The 20,057-nt window shown below is 60.4% G+C and overlaps 1 protein-coding gene across 1 annotated transcript in view; it reads right to left on the reverse strand.

Annotated features, from left to right (window-relative positions):
• CPLX2 (complexin 2) overlaps positions 1-20,057 on the reverse strand; it is a 62,973-nt gene that overhangs the window by 29,721 nt on the left and 13,195 nt on the right. Inside the window, exon 3 of the mRNA XM_034779684.1 lies at positions 11,358-11,395. The gene's annotated coding sequence lies outside the window, so the exon portion shown is untranslated. The remainder of the gene's footprint in view (positions 1-11,357; positions 11,396-20,057) is intronic.

Consider the following 20,057-nt stretch of genomic DNA (forward strand, 5'->3'; position numbering starts at 1 on the left):
TGCCCGCCAGCCCCCCTTCCCCCACCTGGCATATAGCTGTTGGCCAGCCCCCCTTCCCCCGCCTGGCACACACCTGTCTGCCAGCTCCCCTTCCCCTGCCTGGCACACACCTGCCTGTCAGCTCCCTTGCTCTGGCCTCTCCCGGCCTCATGCACTGTTTTCCATGTGCTTTATTTTGGGCAAATGCTTTGGAGCCTGGATCTGCAGGACCAGGCTGAGCCCCGATACCCAGCGCATCGGGGGCTCTCCCCTGCAGGGCACCCTGCTGCCTCGGGGCAATGTCCTGAGCAGGAGATCAGCATGAGGGGACAATGGGGAGGACTCCTGGTCCCAGCTCCCCACAACCCCTGCCCAGCATAGGGCAGCACCTGCCCAGGGAGGCAACGTCTGCCCCGGGACCGGCCTGGCTGGACCCAGCCGGGATGTACAGCAGCATGGCCCAGGCCGGTGTAATCACTGGATCCCTTGGGATCCTCTGGACCGTTCTGCCCCAAGGCCAGTGCAGGATCCGGCGCATGCACCAATCCCACATCCTCTGCACAGCACAGCTCACTCCTCCTGGCACCGACCCAGCACACACCTCCCCGACACCGCTGGGCATGGGGCTGAGCTGGCTCTGAACCAAGTCCCCTTGCTGAGCTCCTGGAGACTCGCCGGCGCAAGCGGGCCCATGCCAAGGGCCCTTTCCACCCCCTCCAAGGCAAGTCACAGTGTGGAGGGAGCAGGATCGGTGCTGTGATGCCAGCTCTGCCAGCAGCTGGGGCGGGCGGGCGTGCGGCTGGCACCAGCCCTCTTCACAGCTCCACCGACAAGCGGCACCTTCTCCTCCATGCACGAAGCAGCAGATGCCAACATTCCCGGCCTCTGCCCCTCGCCCTGCACAGCAGCCTCCTCCTCTCACCAGGCCGCTGCTGCCGGTGCCCAGGGACTGTGTCCTGTGCCACTGTAGCATGCCCGCTTGCCCCATGCCCCTGGCAACCTACAGCCTGGCTCACCAGCAGCCTCTGCCTAGTCTCCGGCCTGCATGCCCTCACGCATTGCTGCTTCATTGACTCATCAGCGCGGCTCGGCTGCCTTTCCGGAGCTTTCCCAGAGAAAGAGCTAACGGGCACGAAGGAGGCTGCATGCTGCCTCGGCTGGCACTGTACGTCTGAGGGCCTGGTTAACAGGGCTGGGCAGTTACTGGACTGGGCGGCTGACCCTCCCATGCACAGGCGCTCAGGGATCCTGCAAGCGCCCAAATCACTCAGGCCAAGCGTGCCTGGAGAGTCGCCTGCAATGTGCTACCTCCCCAGTTTTCCCTCTCTTCAGAATCATGCAGAGCCCTATGGCAGAGCCGGGGGGAGGAGGAATCTTGGGCCAAATTTGGCCTGGTGTAACGACTCCAGTGAAGCGAATGGAGATACACAAGGGATACCTTTGTCCCCATGTGTTTATATAGGGCCTAGAAAATTAAATTAAATTAACTAAATTGGGGCTCAAGGTTTTTAAAAACATCTTAACATTTTTTGGCCAGGGGTGGGTGGCTTTTCAAATGTGGAACTTGGAGCACCTTCCTCATCAGCCTGCCATGACTTTAACGCCAGTCCCTGAAATCCCGACGCTCCTCTCCGGGGTGGACAAGCAGGATGGGGCCCAACGCTAGCATCGCGCAGCACAGGCTGGGCCGGGCCAGCAGAGAGACCAGCCCTTGGCCTCCCCAGCTAATGTCCCCCCTGCATGAGGGTGTGTGGACGCAGGAGGGAGAAACCAAGAGACACCAACAGTCCTGCTGACTACGAATGAAAGCCAAGGCTCTGCGGAGCGCTCAGCGGCCTTTTATGCCTTTGCTGAGCTTAGCGGAGCGTTTTACGGCTCAAGCCGTGTTCTCCGAAGGTATTGAAGTGATTGCTTTCAGCGCACACAATGAGGGTTCTGCTGGGCTTTGACAACAGCAGCAGCTCCCCCCTCTCCAGCGTGGCACCTTCTTACAGCGGCTTTCAGAGGAGGTTTAATTACTGCAGGGCTGAGGGGGACAGTGTCGCCTCCGGGGCGGAGCGTGAGAGGCTGCGAACGCCTGAGTGCCCTGGCTTTGCCGCCGACTCTGGGTGACCACAGGCAAGAGGGTGCCACGGGGGAGAGAGGGGCACGGGGAGCATGCCCAGCCCTTGTGCACTTGTCCAAGGCCCAGGCAGCATGCCCCATGACAGCTCCTAGAACTAGATAAGTTCATGGAGGATCGGTCCATCGATGGCTAGTAGCCAGGCTGGGCAGGGATGGTGTCCCTAGCCTCTGTTTGCCAGCAGCTGGGAATGGGATGGATCACTTGATGATTCCCTCTGGGGCACCTGGCATTGGCCGCTGTCGGCAGACAGGACACTGGGCTAGATGGACCTTTGGCCTGACCCAGTCTGGCCACTCTTATGGGGCCCAAGACGAATGTCCCTGCCAGGGATGGCCTCTCCAGAGGGTGTGGGGAAGGCGTTTTTCCCAGCACGCCCAGACCTGGCAGGACGCACAGGAGAGGGCTGATGCAAAGGGCTTCCTGAAGAATCCCCAGGCCTCCTTCAAGCACAAGCCCCCAGCAACAGGGTCCCTGTGCACCCCCCCAAAGGGGGTCAGCCTTTTCCTGGGTTCTTGCCAAGCTGGGTGAGGGCAACAGCCTCTTTGCTGGGAGCCGGGCACCTCCCTTAGCCCAGCGGCTGCGTGTGCACAACGGCACTGCTCTCCCCTTGCTCCAGGCTGGCTCCGCCCTTCCCCGGAGATGGGCTGACGGCGATGAGAGGCTTTGCAGCCCGGGCTGGTTCAGATCCAGGGTATGGGGCTGTTTGCAAACTCTGCATCTGGACTCTAACCCCCCCTCCAGACGGGAGGCTGTTCAGATCTGGCCAGTGTGGGGGTGGCGGCTTAGGACCCATCTCCAGGTTGAGAGTAATACAGGATCCCGAGCAGACACCCAGACTTGCCTGCTCTCAGGATCTGAATTTTTACCCCGTGCCCCATGGCGTGGCACCCTCGGGTGGGCCCTGCGGGTATCTCCTGCGAAGCCGGTGAGAGAGAGAGACAGGCTGGAGGGCCGCTCAGATGCTGAATTCAGGTTCACCCCTTAGGCTGATGTCAGGAGGGATTTTCAAAAGCACCCAGGTTAGGAGCCCAAACCCCATGGAAAGTCAGTGGGAAATTCCTGTGCTCCTAACTCCCCTAGGAACTTTGGAAAATCTCCCCTGTAACCCTTAAATACAAACATCTTGCTGGTTCCGGTCCAGGTAGCTCCATGGCCAGGAGGTCTCTGCCTCCCCCAAGCTCCCGTGCCACCTCGCTATCCCCCCGCCTCAAACCCCGCAGGGAGAATCCCGAGCCCCTAAACTCTCCCGGGCTCTTCAGGCCACTTTGCTGCTGGTGGTTTGTTAGAGCTGCCATAAAGCCAAGGCGTCCCGGAGTCAGAGCGCAGGCCTTGGGTTCCCTCCAGCTGGGGCTGGTCAGTAGCGGGAGGGAGACGCAGACCCACTGCCTGGCACTCGTCCCCGCTGGAGTGTTAAGCAGATTTCATGACAGTAGAAGAGTGAATTTCAAAGCTACTCCAGAGCCCAGCTGGGCCCGGACAAGCCAGATTTAGCCTTGGCGTCCTCCCTTGGCAACCGATTTGTTTTCCAGCGTGCTGGTTCCTAGGGGTATTTTTTAATAGACTCAAATGGGGCTGACAAGGCGCATGGAACAGGCTAAACCAGAGAACAATCTGGTGAGTTTTGGAAGGAACCCAACAGCAGTAAAACAAAACAAACCCTCACATCAAACTGCCCCCTCCCCCATGGTGAGTGTAAGGATTGTCCCAGAACAATGGGCCCTTTGAAAGCCATTTCCCAGGCTCTGCCCTGCGGCAGGAATGCACATCACGCCTCAGCTTGGCACGAGTCCATTTCATGCAGGATCCGAGCACAGCTCTCCTCCCAAGGTCCCGCCGACGGGGAGATCCGCCTGGCTTTTACCAGCTGAAAGCTCGAAAAGCTGCTGTTTACCGGGGACTGCAACGAACAGGGAAGAGCTCAGCCTTGGCTCAGGAGGGTTCGCCCGTTTCATAAAAGGGAGAGAAATCAATTCAGGCAGCTATGGGTGTGCAAGTTTCTCTTTCCCCAGTCGGACGCTGTCCCCATGGATCAGGGCTGGGCTGATACCTGCAGACACGAGTGCTGAGCTGAGGCGATGGCAGGAGAAGATGGATGTGCTCCCCCTGCCTGGCCTGTAATTCGAACACGGTTACCATCTCTGGGATGTGCCGAGTCACCCTTTGAAGGGCATGGAGAGGAGTCAATGGGGCTGAAAACACCTTCCCAGGAGGGGGTTTTCGGGAGCTGCTCAGCTTCTGGAGTGGGTGAGCGTCATTAAAAGCCTCTGGAATAGCCTCCAGCGTATGTGACCCAGGGCAGCCCGGCAAGGCAGGAGTTGGACCAGCCCAAACACCTTAGGAGGGAGGTGGGGGGACTTTCCTGGCTACCTATCCCTGCTGTGCGTCTATCCCTCCAGAGTTCTAGTTCACACCCTGCAGTGCGGTGGGGGGAGCCCGGGGCACACTCAGCGACACCTTGTGCTCCGACAGCTGTTCCATGTTCTGCCCCCGCCTGCGGATCCTCTCCTGCTTTCCACTGTAAGGGCTTGGGGCAGGGAACTCTGGCCTCTCCTTGGATTCTCTGTCTGCGGAGTGCCCGGCGCAGTGGGGCCCGGCGCAGTGGGGCCCGGCGGGGCCCTCAGAGCACATCCGGGACAGAAAAATACAGGTTACAAGGGGCCAAATCCCCACCTGCTGTAAATTGGTGCCACTGGAGTTCACAGCAGCAGGGAATTTGACCCCAAACCTTTTCTAATTTGGGACAATTGCCTTCAGCGGCAGTTCCTGGAGTAACAGATCTTGAAAGAGACAGTGCCAATTACCACTGACACTGCCTCTGCCTGCTAGCATCAGCGTTCGAGGCCCTGGCGCCGCACAGACAGCTAGCGAGAGACAGTCCTTGCCCCAAACAGATACATGGCAGACGGAGGCTGGGAGGGAAAACAGAGGCAGAGAGGGAACTGATTTCCCCCAGCTCAGGCAGCCAGTTTGTGGGACAGCCAGGACTAGGCCAGGTCTCCTGCCAGCCCAGTGCCCTACCCCTGCGCCTGGAGACACGCTTGGGGGTGGGGGAGGAGAGTCATGAGAAAATGGCCTGTTTTCGAACCAGCCCCAGCATTGCCCCTGCGGCTCCAGTGTCCTCCTGCCCGGGAGTGAAACTGACTCACCGGGCTTTGCCCACGAAACTGATCAAACTGCAGGACGCAAACCCACAGCCGAGGCAGGGAAAAGCAAGGGAGGCTGCGAGCTGCTCGGCGCTAACGATCTGAGGGGTTATTAATAACACAGCCATGGGAGTTCTTTTCAAGTAGGTTTTTCATCTTGACAGTGTTGCTTTGAAGGGAGCCCGTTTCTAAGTGCAAACCATTAGCGTAGGGTGGGCAGCTCAGACACCGGATCCCTTTTATTTCAGCAAAAGCATCAAGAAGAAAAACAAAAGTTCTGTCGGCAGATAAAAGGGCTGTTTCCCCCCGTCCCCATTCTCCAATTCTGCCACAAAGGGAGTGGCGCCCGGAGAGCGCCACGGCAGGAACATGTGAGGGCGGAGCCGATACCCTTCCCAGTGCCACGTGGGGGTCGTTTGATGGTCGTTGCTAATATCAATGGAGATCAGAAGGCTAAATAAATCTCCTTCCTTTAGGTGTAAACTGGGCAGGAGGGTCCCATAACCCACCAACACGCCTTCCTGCAGCACAGCAACCCCCCTGCGCTGCGGGGGGGGGAAACAAGGGCCCACACCCTACTGGCAGCTACGGGGATCCTGCCAACGGGTTTCTGGTGATCAGCAGGGCAGGTTAGACCCCAGCCTGAGTACAAGGGTACCTTAGACTAGTCACTTCACCCCTCTGTGCCTCAGTTTCCCCCTTTTGTAAAGTGGGGCGAACGATACTTCCCTATCTCCCAGGGGTGGGTGCCAGGTGCTCAGATACTGGAGGCCACAGAAAAGCCAATGTGCAAAATAAATGGCTCGGTCCATCCAGCATCACGCAGCGGGGCCAGTATGCAGGCAGACAAGGCGGCCGGGTGAGGAGAGGGCCAAGGACCTGATCTTCTGAGCCATTTGCCTTCAGGAGAGTCCAACCCCCAGCCCCAGCTCCCCGCCAGAGGGCAGCACGTTCCACGACTGTTCCGGGGAGGATGGGAATTTGACAGCCACGTTCCCCTTCATTGTCTTAAATTAGAGAAAAGATGGGGCCATTTGTGTAATTAACAAGGGTCATGGCGACGCTAACAGAGCCCAGAAGAGGGACACCGTTAGCATCTCCTAATTAATCTGACCCGAGAATATTAAAAACAAAATCATCGTCTTTTACAAACGGGATGGACTCCACTCGAGCAAGGCTGCTGGCAAATATGGCTTAGCTCATACTCCGGTTATTCAGCGACTTCATGGACCGTGCCCAGAGCTTGGCTTATTTCTCAGCTCTCTCGAGCCACGTGAAAACGCCCCGGCCTCGCAGAACCCCGGGGAAGCTGGAACGCGGGAGCCCGGCTGGGCCAGGCCGTTGCTGCATTATTGAGGCGCTTCAAGCAATTGTGGCTTTTGCTTCCTGAGCGTGGGACACGGGCAGCCCCCAGCACCGAGTGATGAGCAGCGAGGATCAGTGAGAGTCCGGCGGGGCTGTGGGTCAGGCTCTAGGGGAGGCGGGCAGGACACGGGCAGCCCCCAGCACCAAGCGATGAGCAGCGAGGATCAGTGAGAGTCCGGCGGGGCTGTGGGGAGGCTCTAGGGGAGGCGGGCAGGATCAGGGTTGCCCATGCAGAGCAGACTAGGAAGGCAGGCCTCTTGCTAAGGTCACCTGCTTTAGCTGCATCTTTTACAGCCAGAAAAGCTCTGACCAGCTCGGTGGGGAACACGCCCCGCGGGGAACACGCCCCGTGACATGGCGCTGAAATGCGTCACGTCCTAATGCCGGCCGAGACCACACAGGGCCAGGGGGCTCCGGGCACGCGGTGCTTTACACAGCAGGGGCAGCCCCCCGGAGCAATGGGGACGGGTTCAGGGAGAGGGGGCAGATCTGCTTCTCCTGCCCACTGGAGACGGGCGCTGGCACACGCCGGGCAGAGCCTCTGCTCAGGGAGCGGGGAGGGCTCAGCTTTCCAGAGTCATTTGATGTACTAGCCATCCAGTGCAGTGCTCGCCCGCAACCCCACAACGACGACAGCCCAGCGCTCGCCGGCAACCCCACAACGACGACAGCCCAGCGCTCGCTGGCAACCCCACAACAACAACCCAGCGCACGGCAGCCACCCCACAACGACGACAGCCCAGCGCTCACCAGCAACCCCACAACAACGACAGCCCAGCGCTCGCCGGCAACCCCACAACAACGACAGCCCAGCGCACGGCAGCCACCCCACAACGACAGCCCAGCGGTCACCGGCAACCCCACAATGACGACAGCCCAGCGCTCGCCGGCAACCCCACAACAACGACAGCCCAGCGCTCACCAGCCACCCCACAACGACGACACCCCAGCGCTCACCAGTAATCCTACAACAGCTGAAGGGAAGGAGGCTTTTGGGGCTATCTGAGCCCCCGAGTTAAAGGGCTGGGTGCTCAGCTGCCGTACGGTACATGACCAACCACACGGTGCTGTCAGCTCTCCCCAGCCAGCAGCCTAGTTTATAAAGGATTATTTGGACCCGAGTCCCAGTCAGATATCTGGCTGTTTGAGAGTCTGGCCGAGGGATGCTGGGAAACGTAGTCCCCCTCCAGGAGCAGCGAGAGAGGCCCCAAGCCCAGCAATTTGGGAAGCTGGCAAGGAGCAGGTTCCTGCCGAAGGGTTTCCTGGGACGAGGAGGGCCGGGCGGGGCGTGTTACACCGTGGCGTGGCTGGAGTTGACGTTGTACTTGCAGGCCCTGGGCCATGGGACCTCGAGTTGTACAGGAGTGTTTTGTCCAAATGATGGATTGTGAAGTGTCAGGGAAAGCAGATGAACACGGCGGAGGAGAAGAGAGCTATTAGCAGCAGCTTGTAACCAGCGCTGGGGGGTGGGGGGGACAGCTGAGACGGGCAGAGGGAGGGGTGGGGGCACTGGAGACAGGTGGAGAACAAGGATCAGGGCGGTTCCTATGGCAGGGCGGGGCGTGATCACTGAGCTGCCCCGCAGGGAAAGGGCCGAGAGGGATGTCAGGGACCGGAACCGCCCCTTGATCCCCCCTCTTCCCCCGAGAGGTGAAGGTGAAGCCTCCAGAGGAGCACTGTCAGTGGTGGTGTTTCACCGCCGTCGCACGTGGCCCGCTGCAGGGGAGAAGGTGATCCCCATCCCACAGGGCCCCTCCGGAGCTCTCAACGCACAACAACCCGCGTTTGAAATCCAGGTGAACCGTGCTGTGGGGACAGGGCCTTGCTCTTTGCACTGTGGTGCAGCTGGATGGTCACGGGCCGCGGTGTGACATGGGGAGAAGGCTCTCACCAGCCCTTGGTACCAGCCTGGGGTGAAGGCAGGGGGGACGCAGCCCCCTGCACGGAGGAGTCCATAATGAGCATCGAGGGGTTGGTCCAGCCAGGGGAAGTGGCTGGGCTTCCTGCCTCTGAAGGCAGTGGTGAGTGGCTAGTACCCACGGGCTCACCTGCCTGCCGGAGGGGCATTTGCTCAGTGCTGGCCGGGTGCAGCCCCTGGGGAAATAACCTCCCCAGCCAGGTCCTTCTCTGGCCATAACCCAGCCTGCTGGGGCAGGGCGGCCAAGCATCTCCTTGCTGTGGAGGCGGACGGGTGTGGGGCTTTGCAGGTCCCCTCCCCCACAGCGCTTGTAGAGCCTCAGTCCTGGGATCAAGGCGGACCTGGCGGGAGCCTCCCCCGGGATCTGTCCTGACGGATTCGCTCTTTGGAGCACGTTCCCCGGCCAGGGAGAGCGAATCCCAGGCCCTGCCCACACGGAGACCGGCTGTGTGGCCTGGCGGGAGCCGAGCCCGGGATCTGTCCTGACGGATTCGCTCTTTGGAGCACGTCCCCGGCCGGGGAGAGCGAATCCCAGGCCCTGCCCACACGAGGACCGGCCGTGTGGCCTGGCGGGAGCCGAGCCCGGGGTCTCCTGGCAAGGCAGCGTGATCCAGTCCTGCCAGAGCAGAGATCAGCCCCGCGCCACAGAGCCACTCCCCAGCCAGGCGAAGGGGCTGCAGCCAGCACTAGGTGCATGGACTCACCAACTCCGAGTATGTGGGCAACCCAGCAACGAGGGAATCCACCCTGGACAGATGCAGGGTGACCCCATTGCAAGGAACAAGCCCCTCACTCCCTGCAGGGGCTGTGGGTTAGCAGGGACCCCGGGAAACTTCTCTATCCTGCCCTAGCAGAACAGGCTTTGCCAGTTCTCTCTCACTGCAGGCCGAAGCCCACGGCCCTTGTCTCCTTTCCCTGCCGGACAAGAGCCTGGCACGTGGCATGCGGTAGCCAGGGATGCCCTGTCGGGACGGGCTCTGGTGCAGCAGAGTTTGACCCCGTTCCCGCTGCCTGGGATGGTGGCAAGCAAACTAGGACTGGCGCCCAGGTCCCCGCGCACTTGCTCCCCAGGCTGGGCTAGTCCCCTGTCTCCTTGCTGGCCCTGGCACGGCTTCTCCAGGTCCCCGGCAGAGTCACCACCCACCCCAGCAGCCTCAGAGACCGACCGTTCCGACCATCCCCGGCCCCCAGCTCTCCCAGCCGCCCTGGTGCTGTGCGGGGGAGCGAGTCCTCTCTCTGTGACCTCACTGCCGGCACTGCTGCAGGCTACGATCGCGGCTCTCCCAGCAGCTGGGCGGTGGGCGGGAGAGAGACATCGCTGCCTATTGTATTAAAAGTAATCCAGCCGAGTGGAAATTCATTACAGATAAGTGTGACAGCCGGGGGAATGAAAGCGCCCATCTATCAGCGCCTGACAAGCGCCTCCTTTGTTCCTGGGCTGGGTCCTTAAGCCCTTGTGGCTCAGAAACCTCTGAGGCACTACAGCACATCCCAGCCTGGCCAAGTGCTGGGGCCCGTCGAACCAGACTCAGGCCCGGGCAGCGCCATCCACCATGTGCCACCTCTCAGCTGGCTGGGTGAGCAGCGTCAGCAGAGCAGGCCGGCCACGTTCCCTCGGCTCTTGGTACCCGCAGTGCCCGGTAGGCTTGGCCCCGGAACGTGCCGCCAGTTTGGGGAGGGGAAGCCCAAAGCACCACTCACGAACGCCAGGAATCGACGGGTGCGTTAGGAACCTCCGCCCTGATACACCAACCCTGCGCCTGCTGCACGGGTCCCATCACGGCCTGCGGCGACCCAGGGCCAGCTGAGAGCAGCTGATGGCGTGTGTGGGGAACCCTTCAGCAGGGCAGGAAAGTGTTTCTCCAGCCAGATCTTCCAACTGGGCTTTGCAGCATGTTGCGAGGGGGGGGGGAGGAGTTGTTCTGGGAACAGATCAACATCCCCTGCGCTCCACCAGCCGCCTCGGGGAGCCTCTTCCGAAGGGGGCGTCTCCCTTGCACACATCGCATGGAACAAGAGCGGGGGAAGAGGGGACACACTGAGCCCCTGTGTGCTGCCCCCACCCTTTCAGCAACGCCCCCAGCAAAGCACTAGAGCTGAGCGAAGAGGCACATTAATGCCCAGTCAATATAGCAACGGCTTAGAAAAGGCCCCAGTGCTTTAGCTGCTGCTACCAAATGAGCGACGAGGACAGAAGTCAAACCACGCCCCAGCCGCTGCCGTTCCATGCCTTGCGGCAGAATGGATCTAGGCAGGCGGATCCCAGGAGAAAGTCGGGTTTATTGACTGATTTCAGTTTTCCAGCTCCCTGCTGGACACGGCACTACAGCTGTTCTAACGAAAGCCTGAATGCAACACCACCATCTAGCTGCTTTGCCCCCCTTTTATCCACCTGGGGCCAGCACGACACAAAGCGCCCCGGGCGTCTGGCCCCAGCTCCCCCGCCCCCAGTGACATGTCAGCAAAGCCACACTGCCTGGGCACTCTATCCAGACCCGCAACACTCTCCGCAACACGCACCAGGCCCCAGCCCCCACAGGAGTTCAGTTCAGCGCCAGCAGCTCACAGGACGTCTCAGGCACAGGGTATAACCGATCCCACGAGAATACCCGGGGTTAGGGTGGGTCACAGGCTAACGTTCATTCGGCCCCAGTCGATCACGGCACGCTGCATTTGTTCCCGGGGATACGGTAAGAACCAGGGCCTGAGTCTTTCCCTGGGAGTTCCCGGACGGAAGGGGGGAGATGGGCCAGAGTGGGCCAGCGCAGCCTCTGGGAAGTTCTCTCCTCGGGCACTGTAAAGCCGGACAGGGAGGTTTGGTGCTTACCTTGATCTCCACCCTGGGTTGGGGCTGGGCGGCAGAGCCTGGGGAGAGAACAGAGAAGAGTGTGACACTCCAAGGCAAGCTGTGCTTGGGAGGGGGAAGGGGGCTCCTAGGGGCTTGGGATCACAGACCCGAGGGCCGCCTGGCTGAGTCTCCGACAGAGGAAGGTGTAGGGACCCTGCAGGGGAAGATGGGGGATCTGCCCCCAAGAAGGCCTCCTCCCAGGAGCACAATGGCAGGAGAGTTCCGGGAAAGTGACTGTACCAGGGGCTCAGATGCCCAGGGGATGGGCCCGACGCAGAACAGCTTAGAAGAGCAAGCGGATGTAAACTTTCTCATGCATATACATGAGCTTCCTCTTACATTTTGCTCAGCCCTGTTCTGGACGATGAGAGACACCCCCCTCCCCCCCCCGGCTTCCACATGGACATGGTCTCTCATAGGCGGCCAGCCCCGGCCACGCAGGCCAACAAGCACAGAGACTCTTCCAGCACCAGCAGGCAGGAGATGGGGGAACCAGCGTCACGGCCCCAGGAGAGAGAGCACGGCCAGGCCCTGGAAGGCTGCCCTGACGCTGACAATCCAGCTGATTGGCTACTCCCCTTCCCAATATAACGGCCCTGACAAGCCCTCAATCACCGACCCCGTCAGTTCCCCCGAGGCCAGGCTCCGTTCCCTGCCCCGGCCCCGCTGCGGGACGCCTTTCTGGCTCTCGCCTAGGGCTGGACACTCATGCGCCAGCCTGGTTTAATGGCAGGCCCTGTGCCAGCTGGGGGGTCGTCTTGTCTCAGTGTGACGGCAGGAGGGAGAACTAGACCCCGCGCATCCTCTGGAGCCTCTAGCAGCACACGGCCGAGTGACCGAGACGGGCTCCCTGCTCGGCGGGGCGCGGGCGCAGCAGCTTCTTAGCGCTGCCAAGTTCACATCGACCCCTCCCCCCTCCCAGCCCCGCAGCCTGGGGGGCCGAGGGGGCAGCGCAGAGTTAGTGCTCTTTGCCCCTTTAAACACCGCCCGGAGCAGCCCCTCTGGGGGGCAGCGCCGCCCTCTTCTGCCGGATGCAGGCGGTGGGAGTTCTGGCTGCGGCGAGCCCACCGGCACATCCCCTCCCTCCTGGCTGCCTGCCCTGTGGACGAGGTTCAGGAGGCCCCCCAGGGACACGCTGCCACCAGCTTGACAGACCCCGGACGCGGGTCGCTACAGGAACATGGCGGCCGGTCCCCCCAGCGCTGATAATCACTCCGGCCCCACACGGCGTCCCTCAGCCAGAGCCCCACGCTCCCCAGGCCGGCCCAGCTCTCGTGTGTTCCTCTGTCTCCCTGAGCAGTGAGCACCACAGACTCGGCCAATGCCGGCTTGGTGCAGGAGATGAGGCTGGGGAATCCTGCCAGCATCACTGGGTCACCTGCTCTGGAGGGACTCGGGGGGGAGGAGGGGAGGAAGGGGGAGTGCACCCACTTCGGGGTCCCCATCTCCCACCTTGTGGTGCAGCGCCTTATGGGGTCACTACACCCAAAGAGGGACGAGTGAAGCCTACCGACGCCAAGGCCCTTTCCTACAGCCCCTGGATCACCCTGCAATTCAGGCGCAGGCTTGGCCCCCTTTGGCCTGGGAGAGCTCAACTGATCCGTGCCCAAGAGCTTTAGGCACCTGAAGCTGTATCTATGCGCCTGAGTTTTCAGGCACCGAACGACCCTGGAGAATCTGGCCCCAGGACACCACGTTCAGAGGTCGCTAGTCATCAGCGTCCAAAGAGACCTCTGCAAATGCAGCAGTGAGGCCCCGCTCGCTGCCTGGCCGCCCCCACGCTCTCGGGCAGCAGATGTGCATTTCAGCTCCCCTCTGCAGGAGTGGTAAGCGCCAGCGCGTGTCTGAGCGGCCTGCGGGAGCCGGTCTCAGAGCAGCCTCTGGGGCAAACGCCCCACCGCAGCATTGACAAGCTGAGCGCCAGCACCCGCTGGGGCGCCCCGCGAGGATGTCAGCAGCCAGCCCACATGCTGCTGCCCCTGGCCTGCCCCTGCCCCTGCCCCCTGCAGCAGACGAGCCGGTGCCCAGCTGTCCAGGCAGGGTGCAGAGTGAGCTGGCCCAGGAAGGTTACCTGAAAGGCCAGGGTCCAGGAAGGTGCGGATCGACCTAGGATTGCGGTGGAGGAACAGGGGAACGGTCTGGCATCGCCCAGGCCGGCAAGAGCCACAGGCTGCCCAAACCGGCCCTCCCCGAGGGCGGAGTGGTGGGAGAGGCAGCGGGAGGCAGCGTATAACGGAGACCAATTCAACCTGGCTACACTGCAGCTGAACTCCAGGCCTGCCGCAGCCCATTAGCGCAGGGCAGTTCTTTATCCCCCCACCGCCCTGCCAGCTGCGGCAGAAAATAATTATCAGCCCTCCTCATCTGGAAAGAGGATTAAAAGCGGTTAACTCAATTTACAGAGGCTTTGTTGTGTCGGTTTTCCCCAGGCTGCCGCGCAAGGAGATTTCCACACAGCCACTTACGCCACTTTTATCAGGTTGTCTTCTGGAGGTAATTGGGTTTTGGAAGAGCCTGTTTAAAATGCGTAACCCAGCCTTGTAAACAAAACCAAACCAGCACCCGCCGAGCAGAGCAAACACCGGCATCCTCAAAGGAGGGTTCCCCCCGTCAGTCGCCCACACGGAGACGCGGCAGCCCGGGCATCCTCGGCACGCAGCGGCAGGGAGCGCCGCGACGAGCGCCATGCTGACCCCTTGGCACATGTGTGGGTCTGGGCCGTTGAGAGCACCAGGGGTTTTGCTGCCAGGCCTGGAGGCACCTCACCCCTGTCCTGGGAGATGCCAGGGGACAAGTCCTGGAAACCCAAAGTCACTCCCTTGGTGTCCGTGGAGTGACGTTGGAGCGGCTGGAAGCAGAGCCCGGCCTGACGGCTTTTAGAGCATTTCCCAGGCTCGGTGGGTGAGCTGCTGTTGGGTGTTAGCCTGGCTCCAGCACCCCATTGGGTGAGCGGATGTGGGGGGGCTTCACTAATCAGTGCCCGGGTCTGAGTGCTGGTGAAGCTGGCGGCCTGGGGACTGCGGTGACTTCTGTCTGCAAACTGGCACGGCATTGGCAGGGCAGGCTGGCTGCCCACCCCAAGCCGCTCTGCATCAACCCCAGCCTGGAGGCCCCCCCTTGGATGGCAGGGCAGGCCTGGGCCTCTGGTAGCCACCAGTGAACACCACGGGTGTGGCTGCGGACACCTACGTGTGACACCGGTTCTCTCGAGCTCCTTGGGCGAGGTGTGCGGCTGTGCAGGGGATCACCCGGAGCTCCCACCCGACCTCCAACCCTGCCCTCTTCATGGGGCGTCGGAGCCCTGCACCCGGAGCGAGCGACTGGTCACCCGTTCTGAGCCCAGGTGCTAGAGAAGCCACCATTGTACTGTCCCCTCATCCAGCTGGGGTGCCCCCCGATGCACCAGAACACACGTTTCAAACCCAGTGCAGCCCCCTGGAGGTTAACTGCCCCCCATTCTCCTGGAGGCCGATCTGCTTTTACTCTCCTTGAGACTTGGCCCCCACCAGTCTCCAGTGCAGCCCATTCTCCTGCCAGCACAAACGGGGGGAGGCGCGTTTCATTCCCCAGCTCCACGCCGTGTGCGCCAGCGCACCCCACGAGGAACAGACACCCTAAATAAGCTGCTGAAGCCAGAGCTGGACCCCCAGACAATGAAGCGACCCAGATCAGTGCAGACTGCGGCTGCCCCAGGGGCTTAATGACCCAGCTGGGAAGAGCCTCCCTGAGTCTGACTCTTGGGGTCTGTAATGACCACTGGCCACTCTCCATGTGTCTGCTGCAGTGACCCCTCCCAGAGCCCCGACAGACTGCACGTGGCTGGCAGCACAGGGAAACGCCCGGCCCGGGCAGCCGTGCTGGCCAAGCTCCTCTCGCTGGCACTTTGCTGTTGCAGTGGGCCGGGACATTGTGATGCGAACTCTGCCGAGGTCCAGGAGGCCGCTCAGCCAGGACGTGGACGCGAGTCTCCTGCTGCTTCTATCCCGAGGCCTGACAAGAAACGCCAAGCCCCCGATGGGAGACGCCGGCCAGTAGGAGCACGCTGAATTCACTCCTGTGCTGCTGAGGGCTGGACCAGTCACAGAGGGGCCGGGGCTAGCCGGGGCCCAGCCTGGGGACGTATGGTAAGCAGGACCTGTCCCATACAGATCAGGAACCATCCCCCAGGGCTACAGGTCACGCCGCTACCCAGCACAACCCACAGAGCTCCTTGGGTAAGCAACAAGCCAGCCATGGGCCTACCTGCGTGGCGTCCAGGCGCTCTGGCATGTTCGCGGGTTATTTGGTGCCACAGCTGGTCTGGACGGGGTTATAGAAGCACTGGGGAAGGGTGCAGAGGAGGCTACCCTAGGGAAAAGGTGTGTAGCCTCTCCATTCCCCAGCTAGAGGGGCCTTGGCGGGCGAGCGGAGTCGTTACCCAGTAGCTTGAGTTGATTTGTTCTGATTTCAGGAACCGAGGCCAGCCCCCAGCAAAAGGATGGGGTGAGACCAGCCGCAGGGACGTTGTGTTTCCTTCCCCAGCGGGTGAATCTGGGGAACTCCCGCAGGGCGCCTCTGCCACCCCTCCAGCCTGGCACTCAGCAACCAGGGCACCTGCCCAAGCTTCCAACTGCACAAAAGTGTAGACCACACAAGCACCCTCCAATGAACAGGCATGCATGCCCGCACCGCCCATCCGAGCGGGCTCCTCTTCAGGGAAACAAACAGCTACCCTCTTGTGCGTGTACACACACACACACACACACACACCCACACACCCCACTACTACTTCATGGGGCCGTAAAAAGAGCAAACTCCAGAATTAGCATGCAGAAGAGCCTGTCTTCGAATGCAAACTCCTTCGCAGCGCAGGCCGCAGGGAGAGGGGGGCCTGCACACCCTGAAGATTGGGGGAAAGGCCTTGGTCTGGGGGAGCTCAGCGAGGCTTGCAATGCCCGTGAGTGCTGCTAAAAGCAACACTGCAGCACTGCCTTTACAAGCGGGGGATGGGAGGCGGGGAAGGGATTTTACTGTTCCTGGAGTATGCGGGAGGACTGAGGTGGCTGAGTCAGGAACTAGCACCCCATGCAAGCTGCCTCCACTGGACCCTGACCCCCTGCAATTCTAGCCCTGGGCTCCCCACATACAGCTCGGCTGGGGCCCCTCAATCCCAACCTGCAGGCCCCCGTTATCCCAGCCCTGGGCTCCCCACATACAGCTCGGCTGGGGCCCCTCAATCCCAACCTGCAGCCCCCCGTTATCCCAGCCCTGGGCTCCCCACATACAGCTCGGCTGATGCCCTCCTGGCCCCCAGCTCCCCGCTATTCCAGTACTGGACATCCCAGACACAACTCTGCCGACACCCCTTGGTCCCAACCTGCAGCCTCCCCCCACTATCCCAGTACTAGGACTGCCCCTGGCCCACACCTGTGCGGATGCCTGCAGCTTTCCCACTCCAGACAGCTCTGCCATCGTGCACCCGACCCAGGGAAGGCCAGCGCTCTCAGCAATCATTACCTCACTTTTTATTCCTCTTTGCTTTGCCCCAGGAGCCCCCATTCCAAGTTTGACTCTCCTGTTCTTAGCACAAACCAAATCCACTGCAATGCTTGAGATTAACCCAAACCGGCAGCCTGGAAGCTCCGACAACAGCATCTGGCTGCATTGCTGGGTGCATGACAAAGCTGCAGCTCCGAACAATTGAAAGAGCAGCAGTAAGGACATGAAGCAGCTACCCCGACACCACACCTGGCCTCCCAAAGGCAGCCAAGGGATTTCTATCCCCCACATTGCAGATAGGGAAACAAATTCAGAAAGTATAAGTGGCTTATCCCAATTCACACACAACTCCTGGGCTGAGCTGGGCACAGAAACCAAGAATCTTGTTATCCAAAACTTTCTGTAGCTACTCACCAACTCCTGAGCACAGCCCCAGAACCCTACAGACAGCTGGCTGCGGGGAGCAGCGCTCTTCCCATGCAGAGGGAACACCAATTCACAAGTTGTCAGCACCTAACTGCCTTCCATCCAACCACAGCTGTTCCAGCACACGCTTTGCCTTCCCAAGGTTATTTGCAGGCTTCAGAGTAAACACAGGCAACCAGATTTCCCAAATATGTGGCTCTTATTACCCAGAATACACTGGGGCACATATGTAAATTATTTGATGCACAAATTGTCCATTGGCTACCAGGAATTGCAGTCCTCTGTATAATGAGCTGCGTCACTAGCCAATACCAACCTGCTGCTTGACTTTCCTTGGCTTGCGGGAGAAGACAATGCATGGACTGGTCTCCCCAGTAACTGCACCGGTGACGTTTTCCCAGCGGCAGCAGTGGGGGAGGCTGTAGTGTAGACAGGGCTCAGGGAGTTTCACTTCCCTGTTGTTAGCTCCAGTTACCAGGTCTCTCTGCCAGCCAGGCCGAACCCCGAGGGCCCTTCCCCCTGGCAAAGATCTCACTGATCTCAGTACAGAGACCCCCGTCCTGCCATCCAACCACCTGGGCAGATTCCTGTGGAGCTGCCCCTGTAGGTCCCACTTCAGGACCGGGGTTTAGTAGGGACGGCAGGCTGAGAGAGAGATGGACGTTTGCTTTCAGTGTAATATACGGAGCCAGGCCTGGCCCCACTAGCTGCTTTCTGCTCAGGCCGATGGCAGGAACTGGCTGCTGGTTTTTAACGGGGCGGTTGCCCCCTTCGTAGATTCCAAGGCCAGAGGGGAGCATTGTGCTGAGTCTGACTCTGGGACGGCACCGGCCAGAGACCTGCCCCCAATTATCGGCAATAGCAAATGTCTCTCACCGTGGAAAGACACAACCCACCCTCCCCCTTTGCTTTGCTGCCAGGGCCTGTTTCCCATGGGGCAGGCAGTGTGCTCCGGGGCGCTGGGCTGGGCTCCCCCTTCCGAGTCGTGTTTCTGTCGCCCCAGGTGCCTGTGCTGGCAGTCGGCTCGGGTTTTCTGCTGCGTGGCTCATTGCTGCCGGGCTACGGCATAGGAAGACCAGGCCACGGGGAGAGCAGCGGCACCATATGGCACCCTGCTCAATTATTGATGTGTGTGTTTCCTGAGATGCTGCTCGCAGGCACTGTTTGTAAATCATTGTCGGAACAGCCTGGACGATTGTTTGGCTGATTCCGGGTCTGTGTGTTCCCGTTTCTGAGACATAGGAGAAGCTGCTGGGGGAAGGGAGGGGCACCCTTGCGAGGGGTGAGCAGGCAGGGGAGATCACCAGCTTCATTCCTGGTTAGGGGTAATAAAGAATCCCCCAGCTGCTCTGTTTCAGTCTGAGCCGGTGATTTGTCAGTGAGAGACAGAGAGACGTGGCAGCAGCAGCAGCAACGTAACTGACTCTGATAGAGATTTTGTGGAGTGACATCCCACCCGGAGCCAGGGCCGAGTTGTGTTTGCACACGGTGCGGGGCATGTTAGACACCTGTAGAGGCCATCCTGGGCTGTACTGTGTAGAATGGATATTTCAGGTGTTGGGACACGTGAAAAGACACCTGATTTGTCTGGCAAGGAAAGCGAACAGCCAGGAGCCAGCGACCTGATCAGGTGAACAACCTAGTGAACCGTCCAATCAGGTAAACAACTGGGTTAGCAAGTAAATCTTAGTGCTAGGCAGGAAAGTGTTTCTACAATAAATAATGAATAACTTGGTTACAATGTCGTTAAGGCGAGCACCTGAATGAGGGGGTGCGCTCACACTTAACCCTAGGCTGGGCCCTGTTTCAGTGAACTGATCACTTAAACCACATACTTCAGCTCCAGAGTGTCTGTGAACCAGTGCATCCTGGGGAGTGGGGAAAAGAGCCGGTCAACACGGGCGATTCGGACAATCCTGCAGCAGCCGAAATGGGCGTGCGGGTCCTTCCTCGCCACCCTGCTGCTGCTGCTGGCCCGTTTTCTGAACTGATGCTAAAGCAGAGGGTTCGGCAGCCCTGGGGCAGCATCTCTGGCCTGAGCTGTGCAGGAGGTGGGGCGAGATGCTCAGGCTGGTCCCTTCTGGCCTGGAGTCTAAGGATCCGTGCAGTGTTTGGGGGCAGGTTTCCGCCCTGCACTGAGCGAGTTGGGGTTCGTCAGAAGGTCTGACATACCCGGGCCTGCCCTTCGGGGACTCACAGCCCGACTGGAAGCAGGAAGCATCAAACATCTCCTGGGAAGCCCAGGCATGTGGTGTAGATTTACAGCCCCTGGAGGGGTCCATATTTCATTCCCCTCCTCAGAGCCACTCAGTTCTGCTCCCCTGACTCCGCCTGCTCGGGTTGCGACACCGATAGCAGCCAGGAGGAACCTGCTTTGCCCTCTGGGATACTTGGTGTCTGGGGTCACCAGCGACACCATCGATCTGCAGTGAGGCCCTGAAAGGCTGAGCAGACACAAACACTCGTTTGCTTTGTCCCATGACTAAATTAGAACAGAGAAGTGGAAGTCAGGACTCCTGGGTTCTATTCCCAGCTGTCCCTCTCACGCCTGCGACCGGGAGTGAGTCACATGACCTCTATGCCTTTGATTCCCCGTGTATACAATAATACCCGGCCCTGGGCAATCACACACACTATGGTTGCCAATTCTGGTTGGACGTATTCCTGGAGATTTCATCCCATAACAGAATCTTTAATTAAAGATTAATCTTTAATTCCTGGAGACGCCCGGCCAATCTTGGAGGCCTGGCAATCCTATCACACGCTCTTCTGTTG

This window comes from Trachemys scripta, chromosome 8, assembly GCF_013100865.1.
Source record: "Trachemys scripta elegans isolate TJP31775 chromosome 8, CAS_Tse_1.0, whole genome shotgun sequence".
In the NCBI taxonomy this organism is placed as follows: Eukaryota; Metazoa; Chordata; order Testudines; family Emydidae; genus Trachemys; species Trachemys scripta.